This window comes from Canis lupus, chromosome 29, assembly GCF_011100685.1.
Source record: "Canis lupus familiaris isolate Mischka breed German Shepherd chromosome 29, alternate assembly UU_Cfam_GSD_1.0, whole genome shotgun sequence".
Classification (NCBI taxonomy): Eukaryota; Metazoa; Chordata; class Mammalia; order Carnivora; family Canidae; genus Canis; species Canis lupus.
Window position 1 is genome coordinate 26,312,979 of NC_049250.1, and position 22,574 is coordinate 26,335,552.

Sequence of the window (22,574 nt, forward strand, 5' to 3'; positions counted from 1 at the left end):
CAACGAAATCTGTTCCTTTCCTGGAAACAGATCTGTCTGGTAAGTCAGTGATTCAGACTCCATGAGCTCACCATCCCCTACGACACACGAGAATCATTCTGCAATGGCCCATGAATAAAACAAATAGTCTTTTCCCTATCCTTACTACTTCACATTCTATAGTCGTTAAAAAGAGCATCAGATTTTCCCATCTAAAACACAATTTCTTTGGTAAACACACACACTGCATTGAACACTCTTTGTTTGTAGTCACTAGACACCGTCTAAACATTTGTACTTCTGTACATATTATACAGAAAAAAGAAGAGACAAGAAAAAAGCAGCTGAATTTGCTTTAGAGTCAGTTACACTGCACTCTATGTATGTGTCATTTGTCACAAAGCTATCATAAAGCACACCCAATCCCTCTGTTCTTCATTTCTGTAGAGAACACATCTATTTGTGTTTGGATAGCTTACCGTGAAATTTAAATTGTGTCATCTATTGCTCTTTGGTGAGTGCTATGAAGATTTTTGAATTGTCTTTAATAATCAGATTTCAAAAACTGTGTCCAGCCATAATTAACATGAATTCCTTTCAGAAATTCGCAGTGTTACCTGCATTTTTTAATCCCTTGAGTGTTTTCCATTGTGTCTCATAACAGTAATCCAGCATAATCTCCATGAATCAAGATTGTGCCGCATTAACCTGTGAATCTTACGTTGTTTTGCTCTCCATTAAAGTTAAGACCACAATAAAGTGCCACCACAGATTGGGGCCATCGTTTATGACAGAATTGAAGTCCAATTGTATAACACCCTCCTTCCTTTGTAACAGATTTTTCAAATAGACTATTTTGTTTAAAAAGCATTTATCTATCGTTAATGTCTTTGGAGAATTCATCTTGGGGTTTATTCTGAAGATAAATGCAGGCGTGTGAAGGTTTATGAAAAATGCCTCCGCGAGTGACATGCAGCCTGATATGAGTTACCACAGTCCGTTTCACATGTGGGGCAATCCGCTACTTGCCTTGCATTCATTATGTTTGCTTGCCAGGTATTTTTTTTCTTCCTGTTATTGAGATCTTTTGATATTATATACTCTTAACTCCAAAGTGCTGGCAGTAAATCTGCAAAGAATGATCTATATCTACATATCTCTCCCAATATATAATATCACGTTTTATATTACATATAATGCTATAAACCTAAAATAAAAGTCACCTCAATATCAACTGCATTCCTTAATAGTGATTGCACACCTCAAATATGTATTCCATTTAAACTCAGGATAAGAACAACAACAAATCGTCATTAAAAACTACCTTAAAAAGAAAAGAAAGCTGCTTTAGATAGATGCTTCTTACTTTTGGGGCAGGAAAGCATGTGTGCGTGTGTGTGTGTGTGTGTGACACAAGGAACAAGAACAATGGTAAATAATGCATGTCTTCTGGAAATATAGATTAATCAATCTAGTTTGAATCTGTGATAAAGCTTCCTGTCACCTAAAAAAATGAATATAGATGCTTTTAAACATGCGACTCCTTTATTGAGTTTATAATTCCTCAAAAGCTACAGTCCTGCCCTCCGTTTCTTTTTCTCTCTTTACTTTCAGTAAAGTTATCTGAATCTCAAGGTTTCCTTTATGCGTGTTTCTCATAATCGTACCCACTATTAATTGTCAGCTTTCGCTGCTTAAAAGAATCACCTTGGGGCTTGAATGCACACAGTTTGTGAATAGTATGTAGTTGTTAAAAAGAAGCATGCTCACGATGAGCTCAGTTATAGATCTTTTTGTTCTTCTTTCCTTTGCATGGTCCCCTAGGCCACTTGCTAATAATCTCCACTCTTGCGCCTTTTAGGTTATCTGTCCTACAACTACCATCCCATACCGACTTAGGCAGTAGGGATGAAAAGCAGTGTCCCAGGCTGCTGACTGCACCAGGTTAAGGCAGGGAAAATGCCCTCTGTGCTCCAAAGCGACTCTGCAGAGAAGTTCATGATGATAGAGTTACCCCCCTGCCCCCCAGTGTAGTTCAGGATGTCACAAGCAAGGGGAAAGATGGCCGGACTCCATCATTCTGGATGCACTCAGGGGCTTGAATGAATTTGAAATATAACCAAGTCTGAATGGAAGAGTGGTCAGAAAGCCAAGAGCAATTACTTCAGCTTGCAAAATGTTTAAACGATTTACTTCACGGGACAAATGCAGAGTCTTTATGTGCTGGGAACTCTTAAAACTGCATTTGGACAAAATTTGGTGAGGCTCTTTTCCCAAGCTGTTGGAAAAGGGGAAGGGAAATGATTTGAGATGCCAGCAGCATTTAGTCAGGTATTTCTGAAACCCAAACCCCTATCCTGTCACCTTTGTTTCGGAAAGTCTGACTCGTTCACATTTTCCATCACCTCGGGAAGAAAGCGCAGGTAAGTAGCTTAATTTATAGATTGATGGGACAAACTTATTTAAAAATTCTCAGTATGTTATCATGAATCATGTAGGCCTATTAAACTAATTGCTAAGTAAATTTAAGCAGTATTACAGTAGAATTCAGTCGAATTTATCATCAATCTGGAGAGATCTTTGGTGGTCTCATGCTGCCCCCCACAGATATGTCTCAGAACATTCATTATGCCATAATTACAAAGTCTCTTTGAAGAGGCTAAAAATCCCTAGACTCCTCTCATCAATTATTTTCACCTGTTAATTCATTTTGTGTGAGGTAATAACCTCGGCATAATAACAAATGTGCAAGTACTCCGATTTTGCAATTAAAAGCAGCAGGGCTTCTATTTTGATCATACAGACTGTGACATCCATCATAGAAAACAATTTGGGCCTAGCAGGATGACAGATGCCGTACTGATGGCTCTACTAACTAACTGCCTGTCCTAGGGAAAAAAAAAAAATGGTCAGGCTTCAGCCTGCAGCTGCAAGCTATCTGATAGCTTCTGACCAGTCAGCAGGAGAAAGCCTGCAGTGACTAAATTACTGAAAGGTAATTTTACTTCACAAAATGAGGATTTCTGAGCCATAAACGTATGCATTCCAGTGGCTGCTGTAATTTGGAAACAAATAGCCCTTTTCATTTGAAAATGACTGGAATCACTGCCAGTGTTCAGGACGTTTTGTTTCTCAGGCTTTTACATGAAAAATACAATGTAATACTCATTATTTCTGCCCCCTTTCACATCTTATTAGACACAGAAGGCAAGGTGGTGGTTATCTGTGCTCTCTTAGGCTAAATCCACATGAGGACTTTCCCCCCCAACCTCCGGACAGGTGCCTACTTGATGGAAGAGATCTCCTTTTTGTTGTTCACTCCGGACCGAGGCCGAGTGAGCTCAGAACAGGATCCCACCACCCCAGCTCATCGGAAAGACGCCCACACCTAACGTGATCACACCACAGGATGCAGCCCGTTCCCTGCACATCCTGGCTGCGAGAAAGGGGAATCGGATAACTAATAGATGCAGACGAAACGTTTCTGCCTTATTTTTGAAATCGTAATATTTTACAAGATTTCATAAAACACAACGTGCCTTCCCTTTTCACTTCAAAATTAAAGTATTTGGCATCTCACCCCACACTTCATTAGAAAGACTGTCTTTTGAGACATATGCTATTATACTCTTGCCAATTTTGAAGAGAAAACCATACAAATGTGCAAATAAGTTTTGGCTAATTGAAAACATAAATATTTTCATTATTACCTTCAATAGGGAAAGATCCCCATAGAAATTGAGAGGCTTTGTGCATCTGTTTCTCTTGCAAAACGACATTCAGGGAATAGATTACGGAACACAGGCCACTCAGTACAATAAAAGCAGATACGAAATGCAAACAAAAACCATATTATTGTGGATTGTTATGTTTTGGGGATTATGTGTTCCGATTTCTTGAGTGAAGCAGGACAACAAAGGATGAGGCAAAGACAAAAGGTTAAGCACAGTATGAACTTTCTCAGCTGCCGGGCACTGTCAGAAGATAATGCCGATTATGATGTTAACAGACAATAATGCCTACATTTTACACTCTGCTCCCACATTCCTTGCAGACTGTTTCTTGGGGAAAATCTACAGTTCCTTAGTCCATCGTGTCTGACTCATAAACCCTGTCATCAAGGACAAACAGATGATAGAAGCAGGGATGTGCTCCTGGAGACACATGGACCAGTAAGGGAAGTGCTTCTTTTTTTCAATGCTCCAATCAGGCTCCTTCCCAAACCTTTGAAGGCAATCCAGGGCTGGACATGGGTCTCCCTTGACTTTTAGTAGGGTGATCCTTTCACACGCTCCATTAATAAATCCTTTAAACTTGTGCCGAATACCTGTGCATAAGGGCAAAAGCTTCCGTGAGCAGCCTGAGTTTCATACACAAGTTCTTTTCATCAGGTAGGGCAGTGAAAAACCCAATGAAAGAGACACATTAGAACAACGAAATTGCAATTACCCATCCGAGATCTCCTTTAATGGGATGCCAGGAGGACTTGCCCTTTATGCACACGCTCTGACTGTAACTAATGCTCAGTAGCCATCAACAAATTATGACTCGTGACACTTTTGCTGCCGCAGTATTAAGCCCAAAGTCCAATGGAGAAAATATATGGTTTTTATTACAAAATTGTTCTTGTTTACAATTCTAATATCCTCTTCATTATCTACTTTTCCAGACATTTTAGGCAGTTCTGAAGACCTGGGGCAGCACTAGTCCTGTCATAAAGAGAAATTAATGTTGTTAAAGTTGGCCTAGCTGCCCTCTGGGACAGCTGAAGATGTGGAAATACAAGGCTCTGTTTTTAAAATGAAAATGATTAAAGGCACAGACACCTTGCTCTTGGAAGCAGCCACTGAAACTTTTAATAAAATATGTGGGCACATACTCACAAAAGCTCCTTCTCTTGTTCTTCGTATAAGTCATCATCTTCCCTCTCTCCCTCTCAAATCCAACTTTGTTCTCTAAGAAACAGCTCGCTTTAAAGACTAATAAGCGTAGAAATGACCTCATCATTATAAAGAACACATTTGTTTCATTCAGCAGTAGCTTACTCAATAATGACCAGGCACAGAGAGACCATGAGAGCTTTCTCCAGATAGTCAGTTAGCTAATTAGGAGCGCTCTTTAACAGGTAGTCTTTATGACAACCGACAGCCTCCATCTGGCCTCTCGGAAACACTTTAAGAACAGCCTGGCATTCACCACTGCTGGGGGGAGGGGGGGGGGTGCACCCCTGCTTGCCTCTTCCCAGATTTCAAGAAGGGGTTTCCTCCGGGGGAAGCAAGGGAGAGACCACAAGCCAGTGGAGGTTACTAGAAATCCTTTTAGAGGGAGCCTACAGAAAGTGTCTTGAACAAAATGGCTCATATATCAGGAGAAAAATGGCAGGAAATAACTCAAAGGAAGAGAGCATAACCTTTGCCATCCAAGGGCCAAAGAACGGCAGTCAAGACTTCCCCTCCCTGATCCTCCCAACCTTAGTCATTTTGTCAGGTTAAGTGAATGCTCTCCACATAGAGCTGGGGAGCGATGTAACACCCCCATTCCGCTAATGTTTTAATTGTAGTATTTTATTCCAAGAGGTTTGTTTTTCCACCATTTTTCTTTTCTTCTCTTTAGTTTTCTCTTTTTCTTTTTCCTTCCTTCCTTCCTTCCTTCCTTCCTTCCTTCCTTCCTTCCTTCCTTCCTTTCTTTTTGACTTCTGACTTCTTTCTGATTTCTTTTTAACTTGCACTACTTGCCAGCAGTCAGCTCAGACACAAATTCATTATTATAGCCATGAGATGAATAAAAGTCTCATCATATTCTTTCATTGTTTTCACTGTTGGCTTGGTTGCTATTCACAAGAGTTCGTGTAGCTTCCTTACATATATAAAATTACTGGAGGATAGTCAGAGGTCACTGAGGTTCATCGTCTGCATGCACACGTCTCTCGTTTAGATCATTTCATCGAATGTCTGCTCTGTAACCAGACTTAGCAGACTGGAGTCACTCCTTCCCAGATTTTCAAGTAGGCTCACAGAGAAGCCATGTGAAACCACAAATCAAGACCGTTTCATCAGCAAAGGAAGAATGTCACAACTCCATTACAGTAAGCAGCTTGAGTATCCAAAAGATGGCCATACTGTCATGAGACTCCCCCTACCTCCCCATCCCCCGGCTGTTGCCTCAGTCTGCGTCCACTTCCTCCCTGGAGTTTAGGTTTTGTTTTCTCTCTTGATTCCTTGTTCTGGAGCTCTATTACACACAGATGGAGAAAACATTTGCCCACACACAGTCGTTTGGGGGGTGCCAGGCACTGCACGCTGCTGCAATAGCCATGCTTCCTCTCCTGGGGCCCGATACAAAGTGTCTGAAATTCCACAATTAGATGTCCTGTCCAGTAGACTTTGAAGGTTTTCTAACCTTCAGGAGTCACCTAATTAAGTTTTAATACCCTTAAGTATAAACACCTTAACTGAAACAGCTAATACCTTGTTGGAGATTAGTTGGCAAGTAGCGTTGAAGAAATTTAGCTTTGGGATAATCGTAGCAATAACATTAACATGACTGTGACCCCACTCTGTACCAGGCGCTACTCTGACTTCTTCACATGGTTGAACTTATTTCAGCACCACGGCAGCCCTTGCTAAGAGAGACAACTGAAGCACAGAGAGGTAAGTCACACGGCTGCTAAGGATGGCCCTGCTAGTCACACCCATACACTCTGGCCCCAGATTTGACGTTTACAAATGAAACCATTCAACACCACAGTAAAATGCAAATCCAGAATTAAAGAGGATGGGGGATGCCATTTGAAGGAAAGAACACTTAAAAGTGATGCTCCAACATCATGCTGCTTTCTTCAACCTCTGCTAAAGGCTCACAGCATGACTACAACACCTCTTAAACAACAATCACGTATCAACAAGCACTATCTATTCCTGTCACTAGACATTTCCCCAGCAACTCATACAGCATTTTGCTTATTTGACCCTACTTTACTGTAGTCTTTTCCTGGGAAGTTATGTATCTACTCTCATTAAAATGCAAACACATGTTTCGGAAGGGGGGGAAGGGGTTGGCCAAGGATGAAAAAGGCATCTGCTGCTGAGTCTGTGGTTTCCTCACATGAAATATTTGTCTCCTTCACCCCAAGCTATAGTTGATGTCCAAACTTTCATATGTCTGTGGTCAATTATCAGGTAAACTGATAAATTAAAAGGTAAACTTTCCAAAAGGTGGAAAGCGGGGCATATCCTTACTGGACATAGTGTTCCTATTTTTCACCTTGAAAAATAGCAGAAAAAAAAATAGCAGAAAAAAAGATCTTCAATTGAACATCTTCATCTTCCCTAAGTTAGAAAAAGAAGAGAAAACATTTACTTTTCACTGATACCAAAATACTTTTTTTTTTTTTTTAAGATTTTATTTATTCATTCATGAGAGAGACAGAGACACAGGCAGAAGGAGAAGCAGGCTCCATGCAGGGAGCCCGATGTGGGACTTGATCCCAGGACTCCGGGATCATGCCCTGAGCCAAAGGCAGACGCTCAACCGCAGAGCCACCCAGGTGTCCCCCAAAATACTTCTATGATAAAAGTTCATAATTATGTATAATCAGGAATATATGCAGATATTCCTAGTAAAACCTGTCAACTTGCTGAATTATTCATTTTACATGCATATATATAAACATATATATACATATATATATATGTACAATCTTATTTTTTATCAGTGACCAAATATATAAAATGCTATGTATATGAATATTTAAATATTGGGTAAGAATCACAAATGTATTTACCAAATATAGCAAAGCAAGAGTGAGAAAGTCATCTATGGATTAAAGTCCTGGCATTGCTTCATTCCAGCTTTCTGACCATGGTAATTGTTCTTTAATCTCTCTGCATTTTCATTTTCATTTTCATTTTCCTTTTTTTTTTTTTTAACTATAGTCAGCATATTATTGACCGGATTCCCAGAACTTACTAAATCTTGTAAAATCTTACTAAATCTTTGTCTTCTTTGACAATATCTCCCCATTTCCCTCATGCCTCAGCCCATGGAAACCACTGTCTGTTTGTATAAGTCGTCCTTTTTAGATTCTATGTATAATCTGTTTTCTCATTGGAAAATAGAATTTTGTCAAAAATAACAAAAATAATTTATACTTTGTAAGGTTATTGTGAATAATAAATGAGATGTAGATTGGCTTATTTTTGATATACAAGGTAGGTACTTGTCATATGGTGCAAATACAATACATATTTATTGATATATCTCAGTGTTTTTTTCATTGATTTTACCTGGTAGAGATAATCACATTAAATTTGCAATTTCATTTATTCTTTATGTCAGACATGTTTGCTTTCTATACTTAAGATCAGTACTTTTTTATGTCCTCTTTTTTTGAGAAACCAAATAATTAAGTATACATGTTATATAATTTCCTCTGTTTTCATATCATTAAACTTAACCATCTTGTGAGTTTCTTTTGCCTCCTTCTGTACTGAGGGTAAGATTTTAAACTTTACCTTTGTATCATTAACTCATTTTTCTTCTAGATTGATCAAGGAAAGGGGCATCTGGGTGACTCAATAGATTGAATGCTCAATCTCAGCTCCAGTCTCGATCTTAGGGTCCCAAGATCAAGCCCAATGTTGGACTCCATGATGGGCATGGGGCCTACGGAAAAAAAAAAAAAATTGCACAAGGGAAAATGAAAGAAGATCCAAACCAACTAGAAAAATGAGTGATAAAAATTGAGACATTACTACTGACCTTATAGAAATAAATACAGTATAAGGGAATATCATGAACAAATGTCTGCTAACATATTAGATTATCCACATGAAATGACAAACTCCTTAAAAGATATGACTGCTGAAACTGGCCTAAGAAGAAATCGGAAATCTGAATAGGCCTATAACAGATAAGCAGAATAGTAATAATAATAAAAAAATCCAACAATGAAAAATCCAGAACCAAATGTATTTTACTAGTAAATTCCATCATATGCTTCAAAATAATTAAGCATATATCTCACATCTTCTTTTAAAAAAATAAAGAGAAAGCACTTCTCAACTTATTTTATGAGACCAGTATTACCCTGGTAATATTGACAAAGTTATCACAAGAAAAGAAAACTGGACTCTACTATTCTTTATGAATACATTTACAGAGATCTTCAACAATATACTACCAAATTGAATCTAGCAATATACAAAAAGGATTTATACACCATGACCAAGTAGGATTTATTTTAAGAATGCAAGGTTTATTCAACATCTGAAAATCAATCTATACACCATGTTACTAGAAAAAAAGGACAAAACCTCAATGATTAGATCATTACAATAGATGTAGAAAAAAATTAAACAGAATCCAATACACATGATAGGAAAAAAATTCAACAAACTAAGAATAGATGTGAATTCTTCAAATTGATAAGGGACATCTACAAAAAATCCACACCTGATACTAAACTTAATGGAGAAAGACTGAAAATACTTCCTGTAAGATTAGGAACAAGACAGAGATCTCTACTTTCGTCACTTCTGTTCAGCACTGTACTAAAGGTTCTAGCCAGGGCAATTAGGAAAGAAGAACTAGAAGACATCCAGATTGAAAATGGCACTTGCAAATGGCATGATTGTGTAATGTGGAAAATTCTGAGTAATCTAATACAAAAAATACCACACTCGAAAAAATTACTAGTAGAATTAATAAACAAGTTCAGCAAGTTTGTGAGATACAGCCCCAATATAGAAAATATAGTTCTATTTTTACATGAATAATAAGCAACATAATATGGAATTAAGAATATAATTTTATTTATAATAGCACCAAAAAATTCTTATGAATATGTGTGTAAAAAGAAATATAAAACTTGCACACTGAAAAAAACACAAAACATCATTGAAACTATTTAAGATGTAAATAAATGGAAATACATTCAGAGATTGGAAGAAAGCAATCGTTAAGAAGGCAATATTCCCCAAATTTATATATACATTTAACACAATTCCTATCCAAATTCCAGTTGCCTTTTCTGCGGAAATTGATGAACTGGTCCTTAAATTCTTATGGAAACTTAAGAGATTCAAAATAACCAAACAGCCCTGCAAAAGAAGAAAGTTGGAAGACTCTTACTTTCTGATTTCAGATTTTACCAAAAAGCAAACATAATCATTAACTGTGCAATACTAGCATAAGGATAAAAATATGGGCTGATGGAATTCAATGAAGAGTTTAGATATAAACTCATACATCTAAGGACACTTGATCTTCTACAAGGATGCCAAGATGTCAAGATAATGTAATCGGGAAAGAACTGTATTTTCAACAAACAGTGGTGAGCCACCTTAATATCCACATGCCAAAGAATAATTAACTGTGTAACTGTTAGTTCTTAGCTTTGGATGGTTTTCCTTCCACAAGAAATTAATAGCAAACTTCATTTCATCAAGAGGACATTCTTTGATCGTAAACAAAAGGGAAAACATTTTCATTCTCTCTCCATGGTACAGTGTTTCCGTGGAAGGAAGGAGACCTGTAGTGTACATCTATATAGTATGACAAAGTTTCAGGGTGATACTAGTAATGTGGCCGTCAGGCACACATAACCATTTGAAATAACTACTTTGGCAAAATTATCCACCAAGATACCATTCTTCCTTTCTTTATAATTAATGTAACTGTGATTTCCTGCAGACATCCAGAAACACATATTTTTAATCTTCCTTGTGGGCAGGTGTAATCATGAGATCCAGTTCTGGCCAATAAGATGTAAGTGGAGATCCCCTGAGAATTTCACAATAAATATGATTTCTTTACCCTTATTCCTGACTAGAATGTGAAAGTGAAGACCAGAGCTTCAACATCCACATTTTGACCACAAAATCACCGAAAGAAAAAGCCCAAGGGAATCCTAGATCTGGTCCCTAACATCCATGAGCCCCTGACACAACATCAACAGGCAAATGATTTTCTGCTATGTGAGAAAAACAAAACCCCAATCTCATTATGCTATTATACTGGGGTCTCCTTTACCTGCAGCTAAATTCAATTTCCAACTGATATACCTAACAAAATCTAACTGGTAAATGCCATTATTTCCATTATACGTTGTTCTTTTTTCTAGTATTAATTGAATAATTTTCCCATATACCACAGTTTAAAAATTCTGATGTAAGATTTGTTTTCACATTATTATAATGCAGCAACTTTATTTTTTTAAATAAGAGCTAATGGAAAGATGCCATACTGTTTCACAAGAAATAAATTAATAAAGGGAAAGTTCATAACAATGTTACTGAAATAAATTATACTGATTGGTTTAGCACACAATCAAATAACAAGTGAAATAAGCAGAGTGATTCAAACTTCTTTGGTAGTGGACATAATGTATACACATAAAAATGCTTGAAAGAAATCAGGATATATAACGCCAACATGATAGGGTCTCACTGATTTGACAAGAGTACTCATTTTCAGGAGGAAAACACTATGGGATAGGAATTAAATTTCTTCACTTAAGCATCAGATTCAGTCCTTGTTATCCTGAGGTCTGATTCTCCAAGGGGCTAAACTATTTAAATTACTATTGTCTATCATATTCTTTGAAGAACCAACCAGTAGCCCTATGCATCTATCCAATCATCAAGTATTTATCAAGAACCTACCATGTGCTAGAGATTCCCTGGGTTGGAGCCAGATATCAGAGGTAATTAATGCACACTTGATACTGGTCTTACTGGGATTATGTATGTTGAGGCAGCATTTCTGAGAAGAGACAGAAAAAAAGATAGTGTTCCCTGAACATAAAGGAAAGTGATGGGAAATGTGGTCTTCAGGGTCCTGTCATGGGAGATCTTATATGCCATGTAAAGGGTTATTCTAATTAGTGGGAAGCTATGTATATCAATTAAGGATGCTTTTGATTAAAAGGAACAGAAAACCTTGATATATCAATGGCCTAACCATTTCTGTCAACAGAAATCTGGAGGTCAGCTGTTCCAGGATTAATTCAGTGGTTCAAAGACATCATCAGGGCTCTAGTTCTGTCCAGTCTTCCATCTGGCGTCTCTGGAGAGTTGGCATTATGTCTTTACCCTTCTTGCCTCAAGGTCACAATAGATAAGCAGTTGTCCTCATTAAGATAAGCAGTTGTCATCTTGTTAGGTGATCCTATGAGGAAGGAAAGGGCTAGATCAAAAGGCCTTCTCCCTTATGTTTTTCTTCTATAATAGAAATAGCACATCTCTAGTGCTGGTGCCGTTAATTATTCCAGAGCAAAATTTAGGCTTAAGTTTAGGTTAGGGCCGGTGCTGATAGAAGAGCCAAGTACAGGAATGTCTGTAGCTTAGGCAAAGTTTTTCATCACATTTTTCTCTGCATTAAGACACAGAAGACTTTACAGATTAGGATAATTTTAGGAAAAACAAGTGAAGCTGCTAAAAGCCAGGAGAACAGATCAAAAATAGGATCACAGCAATTGCTCATTCTTTGTAAGTTTACTGAAATTTCAGCGATATCTCCTAGTCTTTTGTTAATGGAAATATACTAGGGATCCAACTGACTCCTTTCCTTGATACTTCTCTTCCATCTTTAATCTCAGTTCTACTTAGATATAAACTACATAGTTCAGAATACTGTCTGGATTCTTTGGGATTACTGATGCCAAAGTATTGCTTTGAAATCCTTAAAACCTCTAATAACATTTCTGGCACTTTGTTTTTCACAAATAGCAAGATTCTTTTTTTAGCTAACAATTTATCTTGAGGTATTGAGTTCATCAAACTGATTTCTCCAAAGTTTTGATTAATTTTTAATCTGTGAAAATCCCTGTGCATGAAAGAAACAGGATTCATTTGACTTGAATTCATTTTCCCATCTAATAGGGCATCCCTATGAAAGACATTTTGAGTTATCTACTTTGTATTTTTGGTACGTGGAATTATAGTCTTAGTTTTCAAAAATGCAATTCCAGAGATGGCCATTTATTCTCAAAACCACCACTTCAGAATATTCAGTGATCTCCTTGAGGATTCTTATATAGCTGGGTTACGATTCCTAGGTATATCAAAGTATATCAAAAGAAAGCTTCCTTCTGTGTCATTTTTTCCTTTCTTTTTAAAATATGCAAGAATAGTTTATACCATATATTCCAGGATTTCCTGAATAAATCAGAGTTGCATCTGGAATGGTACTTGGAGTACATGATTCAGGGGTAGATCTACCCCCTCATTATTCAAATCATTGGAAATGGCTCATGATGTCATCAGCTGTCAAGAGAACTTAGTATAAAGAGACCTTCCATCTGCAGACATCTATCTGGCCTCATTTTAATTGTAGTGTCAACTCATTTGTAACATACTGTAGAGGTACAATAGGCATTTAAACCTGGAATCTAGCATTCTGAAGGGCAAGCTCCTGATCAAGATGCATTGGAAAAGGAGGATTACAAGCTTAAAGAAAAGATAAATATGAGCTTGAACCAAACCTATTGTCTAAAGAGAAACCAAGAGTTTGCCATCAGGAATAAAATATTTCCATTAAGACTTTGTGAAGAGTAAAGGGCAAAGGACAGGAAAATTTTAATCTTCCTGTGGCTTTCACTAAATATAACCCCAAGTAAGCCAACCTAGCTAAACAGAGTGAATTGTCTCATGACTTTGAAATGTCAATAACTCTTTACAAACAACGATTTTTGCATATGGGTTAACATCTGTCTAATTCCCCAGCCTGAGAGCTGCTTCCATTTCTAAAATGAAATATAAGAACAAACAATATGAGATATTGTCATAACCCTGAAAAAATCAAGGTATTCTAAAAAACATAGGGATACAGGATAAAAATTGTTCATTTATCTTTGTACTGGCTGGATTTGGAGTTGATTTCCATTAGCCTGGCTTTGATAGAATCCATGTGGATGTGGGTGCTTAATAGATTCTGTTTGGTGATGGGGGTGGTGGCGGTGGTTATTTCTGCAGCTGGTTTTGTGCTGAAGCCAAAAGAGTATAAAATCCTTTTAACTAGACTCCCAGCCCCCATTTGTGATAAACATAGTAGGCTGCCTCACTAGCACCAGCAACACGTAAAGTTCAGTTTCCGTCTGCAGGGAGATAAGAGGATCTTAACGGGTGGCTCTGAGCACTGCATTTCCTATTTCACGCTCAGTGCATACGACTTAGGTTAACTCTCTTCATATGTCATGGATTCTTTAACAAGCCCACACTGCCCTTCCCAAGACACAACACTTTCCATTTCCCCCAAATGTGCAAAGCTAATTGCCTTAAACCGTACTGAATGTTTAAACGCAGTAATCAAAGGTGTGAATATTTAACTGGTTTTATCTAAATGATTAATTTCTGGTGTCTCTATGTAAATAGTACTATGCTCCAGCAGTCTCAGGCAATAGAATATCTCTATTTGTTATTCAATCCTGAGATTCAAGATACAGTTGTCAGTTGTATCACTTGACATGTATTGATGGTCCAGATATGAACTAGTGTCCTACGATAGAAGTGAAATTCCAAGACCTTAGTTTAAATTATGCAAGATGTTCTTCCTGCTACGGATTCATTTGTCATGCACACCAAAGGATCCCTGTCTTTTTAAAGTCCTCTAACAAGTAAAGGGGATGCCTCTTAATGATCAAAATTATAGAGGAAATATAGTTCACTGCATGTCACCATATATTCTTCATATTATTGTAGAATAGTATATCTTGTTCCTAAAATTATCATCTCTGCATTTAATACTTTATGGACAGAGAATTTACTTTTTATAAACTGTTGCATTTAATAAGAATGATTAACATATATAAACTTGACTTAAAAATGAAACAGCGCACCAGGATGTATAATAAGAGATGTGAAATTCTAACTCCTCTTCTTTGACTCTGAGAACCACTTCCTGGAAGTTATATGTGAACATTTCCTTGTGTATCTCCCATGTATCTTCATACATATGTGCACACCTCACAAACACACACAAAAGTATGATGTACACATTCATGTAGTCACATGTAGACACAAGTGTGTGTTCTGTCTTTTTGCACTTAAAATATATATCAGAATTTACAATCTTACAATCTGTATAATATATATCATTATTTTTGGTGCCTGCTTAGTATCCTATTATAAATTCCTAATACCATATTCTAAAAGTTGAAATGATGGGTCAGTAATGCAAAAATATACAGAAGATTTTTATTTTCTACAGGCTATTTCCTTGACGTTCCAAATTTGTAATATATTGTTTGCCATCTAAACTTTGGAATCCACTGAGTCAGTTTGAAAAAGACAAAAAGAAATAATACCAGCACAAGTAAAAAGTTTTTTTATTATTTCAAGTCCCATATCACAATTAAACTTAATTCATCCCATAAGCCATAAGGTGAAAATAAAGCGTCTTTCATAAGTACATTATGCCCTAACCCACTATTTCTTAAGACATAAAATAATAAATTTTATTCTTGTCCTTAAATTCAGGATTTATACTTTCTTGGATATCAATGAGGCAATAGTTTTTCAAGCCTGAATCCTTTATACTTCTCTTCCTTGAGGTCTTGCCTAATTCAAAACTAAAACTCTATAGTAACAAAGTGCTTGTATGCCCCAACATCTATAGAGTGATTCTATGACTAAATTAGAGCCTTTTTTGAATCTGTGACTTCTCAGGAAGCAAGATTGAGGACAGGTTAACTATTCCTAGTATATATCAAGCCCTGCATCCTTCTTTTCAGACCACAAAGGCTGGATATGTGTGCAAAAAGAAAAATTACACTGGACTAAACAGGCAAGGAAAATTTTATTTAGGCAAGACTATTAAAATAGAAGATAGAGTCTATTACAATAGGAAAGATTGAACTCAATTCTGCTGAAACATAGAATCAGAGGATATTTATTTAAGATTTATTTATTTGTTTATTTTAGAGTGTGTGTGTGCATGACAAAGGGGAGCAGCGAAAGGAGGAGGAGAGGGAAAGCAGACTCTTCTCTGAGTATGAAGCTCCATGGGGATCCATTCCCAACACGGAGATCATGACCCAGAGATCATGAGCTGAGCTGAAACCCAGAGTCAGAATCTTAACCAACTGAACCACCCAAGCACTGCAAAGTCAGACGATATTTAAACACTAGAGTGGGCTAATGGAAAAGTGCTGGAGGAATGCAGTGGATAGGTTTGTCATTGTTTACTAACTGTTGCCCCCACTTTCTCAGAAACTAGGATAGAGGGGTCCTATGTGTTTTTCTTTGATGCTTGTATTTCAAAAGGATGGTTCCCAGATCCTTGAGAAAGACAATCCTGGGTTGTAGAAATTTACACCTTTATCAATGGTAGGATATACCTACAGAGTACTAGGCCTTGGCAAATTATACTCTGAATTTTTCAAACTTCTGTAATTGGAAAGAATTTCTAGAAGGAAAATACTTCAAAGCAAGGGAGATGTATTTATTATTTAACTTAGGTCAGTGCAGAAAATATGTTGTGCTTTTCACCAGGATTATATATTGGTAAAAAATTACTTTCCTATAACTTAACATAAACCCCATTAGCAATCTTGTAAAGAAAAGAATTTGATTTTTGCGAAACTATATTGCTAAAAGATACACTGGTGCCAGGTTTCCCCTTGTTTAATATAATTGTAGCTTTGAAAAATAATGAATAGTTTGGGATTTCTGAAGCTTGACATTTAAAAATATTCTTGAATTATTTAGTCCATTTCCAGCAAAACTTAAATTTCTAAGGAAAAGAAGACAGTATTTAAAGCTTTCATTATGGGAAACAAAAGTCCCATGGAAATGTCTGTCTTGCCACTAATAAAAGATCTATTGTATCACTGGTTGAACTAGATGATTGCATTTCTTCAAAACCTTAAAACTATTCCCAAATCCAGATGCCTAAACAGGTGCACAAAAAATCATTTTATTAATAAGCTCCTACTGCCTCTGAGAACTTTGATATCAGGAAGGTTGGACCATGCAGCGTCATTGAAAATAAAAGCATGAATTTGCCAAGAGTGTAGAAAGTAAATATACACCCTCTGCAATAGCTCTTCTTTTTTTTTTTTTTAACATTTTATTCATTTATTTATGAGAGACACACAGAGAGAGAGAAAGAGAGGCAGAGACACAGGCAGAGGGAGAAGCAGGCTCCACGCAGGGATCCCAATGCGGGACTCGATCCCAAGTCTCCAGGATCAGCCCTGGGCTGAAGGTGGTGCTAAACCGCTGAGCCACCCACCCAGGCTGCCCTGCAATAGCTCTTAATGACTATGCCACTCTTCTCTTCTGTTTTAGCATGTGATTTTACATTTTATAAAGTAATTCACTCAATTATTAATCTTGCAAATTGGTTTTGAAATCTCCAGTCTTTCATTGGAATCTGACAATATGACTTGTAATAGATGCTTGAAGTATTTGGAGAAAAAGAACCACTTTGCCAGTTGGCTATGAGGATAGTATTTAACATTTCTTTAGTATGAGGATGCTTGATCATATTCACTCTTTTTCCCCCAGGATGAATACATCTATTTGGGAGAATTTAGCAGCATAGTAGAGCCATTTTGTGTTTTATTATTACATGAAAATGTATACATTATATGTAGAGGTTATAAATTGCACATGCAGGGTAGATCACCTTGTGTGAAACAGGTTAATCCATCTAAATAATGCCAAAACTTAAAGCAAAGGCCTCTAATGCAATGGATTTGACATATATTTTTCAATTTGCTTATTCAACATAACTTTATTAAAATATTCATCAAGTCATCAAGAGCAAATACTAGTCATGTGAATTGTGATTGGCCACGTCAGTTAATGCATTTTGCGAAGAAAAAAATGTATTTGCAATGAGACTCCATGGCTTCAATAATTCTTGGTCATATTAATGGTAACCCCCTTATTTCCCACACTGGTTTTAGGAAAGGAAGTGTTTTGGTGTACATCAAAACTATGTACCCTGAAATGTAATAGTAACTGATTGACAAATTGAAATATGCATTAGCCTCAAAGGTAACTTGTATAAACTTATGACTTCATATTTGAAAAATGTGAAAAATCCTTTTGAATCTCACTCATAATTTTCAAATCAAGTTTCTTTATTTCAACTGCGTAGCACCCAAGTTCCTTTGGAAAATGCAGGTTCTGATCATTCAAAAACTACTTGCAAGGATGTGTGTATAGCTTCCATTGAAAAACCAGTTAGTTCTTTGAAGGTTCTAAACTAACTGGTTTTAAATTCAAGGATGTAATACTTTGTATTCATCTTTTAAATAGTTGCAGGGTTTTGTAGTTCTATTTCTAATTTCATTTTAGCCATAATTTCCGTGGTTAACGTTTAGTTCTAAGTCTGAATTAAGCCCTAAACTATGACAAATCTCATTGCATCTGGTGATAGCATTTATTTACAAGAATACTAACAACAACAATAATAATTTTACTAAGGTCTACATCATGCTGCTCTGATTTGCATGTCATTTTTTTTCTATTTTGGGATTAATAGCATGGTCTTCTGCCTCTGCTACTTCATGATCATTATATCTAATTAAAATGTCCCTTTTTAAAATTCAGATTCACACCTAATACTTATAAAATAACAAATCAGTTGTAAAATATGGGATTTGTTTTCCTTCATAATATGACAAATATTATGGAAAAATTCCTAAATGTTTAGTGTTACAATTTTTAGTCAGATATCAAGTTTCATATTCTGATTTTTTTATTTTTATTTTTTAGTTATTTTTAAATTCCAATTATGGAAAAGAGAATGGAATTGATATTCCCTAAAGATCTTTTGAATTCCATTCATTTATATATTTCACAAATAATCAGTAAGCACATATTACGTGCAAGTCAGTGAACTAAGAACTAGACATAGAGATGAATAAGAAATAAATAAGTAGCCATTTAACAATGTGATAAATTATATAGTAGAGTTATGGAGCAAAGTATTGTGAAATCACAGTGTGAGGATTGTTATAAGTACCATATAAATATCAACTGTCTACTTTATCATCAAGACATTTTCTAGTGAAGAATGTTAATTGATCTTCTCAATCCTCAACTGACAGCAAGTACCTCTCAGTGTGAGTTTTGAGTTCATTAACAGAGACAAACATATTGGTGGAAAATAAAAAAAAAAAATTACCTTTATTACTAAATTTGAGGGTATATTCTAAGTGTTCAATAACAATGGGCTTCTTAATCCTGAGCTGAAGAATTGAACTCATGTGTTCACTTAGTCCCAGAAAGAGAAAGCCTGCCAGACCATGTGGTAGTCTCATCTACAGAAACTTCTGGCATGGATGAGCTCCCAGAAAAAAAGTGGGAGCAAATACCTAAGCCACACATACTAATTCCTCTCCCAAACTCATCAATCCCGGTCATTTATCCACCTCCTTGGAAGAACTAGGAATGTAGCTGATGACCAGGAAAATGAGAGAACAGCCTTCTTCATGGAAACTATAGGAGTTGGGAAAACAATGTACCCCATTAAAAACAAGACAACAGGCCCCAAATGGAGTCACTTATGCTAAGTCACTAAACTGAGACTTAGTGTTGGCTCTCCCAGAAATGGAATCTTATGCCAGTCAACCAGGAATCCCCTGGTTAACATTAGTTAGGTCCTCTGCCTGAAGAGACCCCTAAGGAAAGTGATCTTGCCATAACCAGTCTCCTTTTTGTCTAGTATAATTTCCTTGTTCCCACTCCTTTCTGCCATTATAAGTCTTTCATTTTGTACAGCTGCCCGGAGCTTCTTTCTATCTGCTATCCTGGATCCTGCCTGATTCATGAATTATTGAATAAAGCCAAAAAGATCTTTAAAATTTACTCAGCTGATTTTTGTTTCTTAACAACCCCAAGCATGTACGTTGAAAATCCTAAAATGGTAGTGTAATTACTTTAATTTAGAAAGTCCAGAATGTCCCTACCAGCCTTTAAACACTGCCAGATAGAGGCACAGTCCCATTACAGTCTTAAATATCCCTCTATATTTCAGCACAGCAGTGTTCTCTCCACCAAATCTGCACTATCAAATGCTTACAAAGCCCTCGGCAACCTTCTACTGCCTTCAAGTAAAAATTGGAGAAAACATGTTTTCTGCTCAAGTAAATGAAAATTAACCAGTCTTTTCTCAAAAGAGGAGAATTTGAAACTTTTCCTGACAGCTAAAATTTTTCTTGCTGAGCCCTGTTTAACTCTTCTCCAACAAAAATAACCATCCATAATTTCGTTATCTGTGCTACTGTTTATAAAATAATAAAATGGGGACTTAAATAAACAAAGATAAATAAAAAGCAGATGTTTGACTAAAGCCTTACATAATTCTTCAGAGCATAGAGATTTTCAAGGGCAAAGGCTGTGGCAATTCAGAAATAAAGGCTTTTGTTTTGTTCTGTATCAAAGATAAAGGTAGATTAAAGAAAAGGAGAAAAGAAAAAAAGAAAAGGAGGCCAGTATACACTTGCACAGTAGTTACTGAGCATGACACTTGTATATTGGGTCATTTTTGGGGGGAGGAATCATTTTTCAAGTGACCTAGAGAAATCTCTGAGTCTTCAAGGCTACTCAACAACTATCACCCCCAAACCAGATGTCCTGCCCCGCTCCTTCCTCCTTCACACCTTTTCTGTTTCCTGTCGATGTCAGATCCATGTATTTTTCCTTCTTTCTCTTGCAATGCCACTTTCTTTTTCCTAGTTATCCCTATTATTGTGATGCCCAGATTTTCCTGATCCTCAAAATCCTTTATCTTTTACCAAACATTTGGTATTCTTGATAATGTCTTCTTTGGAAATCTCCCTCAACTTCTATGACGCTATGCAATCAGGGTTCTCTTAAATGTTCCCTTTTCTTTCCTTCATCAGCTCCTTTTCCTCCCGGTCCTATTTTTAAGGTCCAGGAAAGCATTTCTGAGTGCCTACTAAACACCTTCTATGGATACTTACAAATGAACAAACTCTGAGGACAGGTGGCATATGTTTTTTCACCCACCATTCCTATGTTAAAATGGAGAAACATGCATTAGCATAATATATTCCCTGGAAAGAAAAAAAAAATCTTAATTAATTGGTGATTTTGATATAAATTCTGTGCCTTCAGCTCTTATTTCTCTCTGATAGCTGGCTGCCAGCAGAAAGCATGTGTTCAGATCAGCAACTTAGTATTAAGTTTTACAGGGGAAGACCTTATGCAATGAGAGCTTCACCTAACGTGGTCTGGGAACACGTATCTAAAATCAAAAAAATAAAAAATAAAAAATAAAATAAAATCATGCCTAGTACAAAGTGGAAGTTATGGAACACTAAAAAGAATTAGTAAATTTGGAGGACCAAGTAGACATATTCTAAATACCAAGTTGGAGGGATCCCTGGGTGGCGCAGCGGTTTGGCGCCTGCCTTTGGCCCAGGGCGCGATCCTGGAGACCAGGGATCGAGTCCCACGTCGGGCTCCCGGTGCATGGAGCCTGCTTCTCCCTCTGCCTGTGTCTCTGCCTGTGTCTCTACCTCTCTCTCTCTGTGAGACTATCATAAATAAATAAAAATTAAAATAAATAAATAAATAAATACCAAGTTGGAGTCTCAGATCTTTAAATATAAGAAATACCGTACAAAAGCGAGACTACTCAGCAGAAGAAATTATGTTCATAAAAGATAAGTTCTGTGAGGTGAAGTGTGTTACTAAAGGATAGTTTGGAAAGGATATCTGGAGATTTGGGGATGAGCCGTAGATGAGGTCTGTTGGGAACACTAGAGACAGATTTTATGAAAACCTTCTGATGCCTGGTTAGGAATTTAGATCTTAATGTGTAGTAGGCACCATGAAGACAGAAGAGGTCTTTATGCATTACGTAACAAAATTAATTTTGATTTTTAAAACAATAACTGCTATTATCGGTATGGAAGATTAATTGGAAGCACCGCTTCTCTATACCCAGAGTCTAAAGCAGCTTTGGATTCCCTGCAGGGCTTGCAAAACACAACTGTTGAGTGAACCAATTGTGTAAATGGGGAGAGGAGGCCAAGATACCCTTCAGAATGATTCAAGCGGTCGCAATATGAAGAGAGGAGAAGAGCAGTGGTAGAGTCTATTGGAAGAATAATAGAATAATAATAGGAAAGGGCACACTAACACTTTAGCATTTGCTACATGTTAGGAAGTATTTTAACATGTTCATTTACTTGGTCCTCACAATAATCCTCTGAAGTGACAGCGACTCAGGGATTCAATTTGCTGAAGTCACACTGCGGGGAAATGGCAAAGGACTATTTAAATGGTATGGTGACTTTAAATCATATACTATTCACTGCAGCATGACATCAAAAGTGTCAATGCAGCTTTGTCCCTTAACAAAAGTTCCCGTGATCTCTGTAGCTTGCTAAGATATTCTTCAGAAAAATATCTCTACAGAGTAGCAAATTGCAGAGTGTGTGTGTTTCCTTACCTGTTAGACATTCAAAAAGTCCTGACCCAAAAAGTCAACACACCTCAGCCAAAATCATGAACTCGCCTTACCACCCTTCCCCTTAACACCTTCTCTGCCTACTTTATGCATCAATAACCCTGAGTTATACTCCTGGAAGTAATGTTAGTCTCCCTAATTAC

The 22,574-nt window shown here is 36.8% G+C and overlaps 1 long non-coding RNA gene across 3 annotated transcripts in view; it reads right to left on the minus strand.

The window, feature by feature from the left end:
• LOC111093168 overlaps window positions 1–22,574 on the minus strand; it is a 119,864-nt gene that overhangs the window by 75,982 nt on the left and 21,308 nt on the right. For all 3 annotated transcript variants that reach the window (XR_005381109.1, XR_005381107.1, XR_005381108.1), the window contains one exon: window positions 8,493–8,643. This is a non-coding gene — a long non-coding RNA (uncharacterized LOC111093168). The remainder of the gene's footprint in view (window positions 1–8,492; window positions 8,644–22,574) is intronic.